Raw genomic sequence first — 1,840 nt, 5'->3', positions numbered from 1 at the left:
ATAAACTAAAGAGGGTGAATGATTAATTTTCCATGTTGTTTAAAAATGTCTTCACTTTATCATCAAAAACCCTTTTCCAAACCCCGTTTTTGATGGCAAATCCATTCTTGCATTCAAACCATCCCCCAAATGTTGGGGGCAAGGTCCACACCAGAATGGTAAACTTGCTTTAAGTTGTGTGCCTACCGTGTTTTTTTTTTTAGCTCTGATTGAGCTCAAAAATGGTTTAAGCCTTGTTTTTTGCCTTTGTTTCCCATAAACAAAATCTGCAGATCACACAAGGTGGGGGGAAAAAAAAACTTCCTGTACCTAATTTTCACTTGAGAACTGACTTTAATGGCCCCCGGTAAATGCTGCAAAAAAAACCATCACCATAGGGTTTAAAAAAAAATATTAAAAAGTTATCCTTTTTGTTTTTTTTAATTCCAAATTTCACCGTTTGCTTCTCAAATGAAGCTTTTTTTTTGAATATTCCAAAATTTTTTTCCCTGCTTGACTACTCCATGGTTCCAAGGTTGGGGAAACTTCTCTAATCAGAGAGTATCATTTTTTAGGGGGGTTCCCATTGCTTTGGGTTTAAGTATTTTTTTCAAGGGGTAAAAAATTTTTGTGAATCCCAAAAACCTTTTGGATTCGGGGCAAATCAGGGGCGCTTGAAAAACTGCAGACCTGGTTTTTTGTCCCATGGGGCCCGTGATATGTTTTTTAGGGAATGATTATAAAGTCTAGTACAAAAGGTTTTGCGTCCCCCTAAAGGGCCATCCCCGGAAGTCTCATTTTACTTTGCATTCCATGAATAAAAAGAGTTAAAAAATACTGATCAGATTCCTGTGATATTGTTCGAAGACAAAAACTTTTTATCCAAATTGTGAGTGTAGAAAGATGGGTGTGAATACTCTCCCGGTTTTTTCTGTAATTCCGCACAAAATTTTGGGAGAAATTTTTTATTCCAAAAAATATCACCATTACAAAAATTTTCCACTCATTTCCATTAGCGACTTCAAAAAAGGGGGATCAATTTTTCCAATTTTTTTGCAAAATTTCTTAATTATTGGTTTTCTTCAAAAATTCCTCTGATTCAAATTAACTCTTTTCACAGAGATCCCTTAAAATAATTTCCTTGATGGAACACTGTGGACAAAAAACTTTGAAAATGGACTTTGCTATCCTTTTACCACTTGGTTTTGCTGTAGGGGAAGCTTTTTCAGTTCAATACTGAGCAGCAGCCTTTGCCCCCGCTGAGGAGGGAAAAGACCCTATTTTTCATTACAGCCTACTGTCCCCCCAGTTTTCACCTAAGGCTTTTCTAGGGGTTTTTTTTGGAAGTGATGGACTGGTGATTCTCTGGGATGGGGGAGTTTTCTGATATCGGTGCGTAAAAAGGTTTTTTGGCTAAATTTCCAAAAGGGATTGAATTTGACCTACTGAGACTAAGATTGACACAAAAATGTTGATCTTCTTTTATGCTGAAGACGAACTGTAAGCAAACAAGAAAATATGAAATCAGTTTTTTTTTGGTATACATGTTATTTCCTTTTATTCAACTTTACAGTTGGAATTTGAATCAAAAAAAGATCAAACTTAAAAAATTTAAAAAAAGGGACTGTAATAAATAAAATTTGATCTCCTTTCCCCTATACCCCACTTTGAAAATGAAACAATAAAACTTCTATTTCCGATAGTCATACCTCAGGGCAATAAAAATAAAAATAAAATAAAATTTTTTTCATTTTTTGTCTCTTTTTTTTAATATTCATTTCGAAATGTCCCCAGGCTAATTTTCCCCCGACACCAGTTCACAATCCCCTCCCTTTGCAATTTTTTTATGTAGGGTTAAATA

At 34.8% G+C, this 1,840-nt stretch overlaps 1 pseudogene; it reads right to left on the bottom strand.

The window, feature by feature from the left end:
• Positions 1-533: 533 nt before the first annotated feature.
• The window catches only part of LOC119594264, a 1,689-nt pseudogene continuing 382 nt past the window's right edge, over positions 534-1,840 (bottom strand).

Source organism: Penaeus monodon, chromosome 33 (genome assembly GCF_015228065.2).
Source record: "Penaeus monodon isolate SGIC_2016 chromosome 33, NSTDA_Pmon_1, whole genome shotgun sequence".
Taxonomy (NCBI): Eukaryota; Metazoa; Arthropoda; class Malacostraca; order Decapoda; family Penaeidae; genus Penaeus; species Penaeus monodon.
The sequence above is the reverse complement of the archived record's forward strand: the minus strand, read 5'-3'. Positions and strand labels throughout refer to the sequence as shown.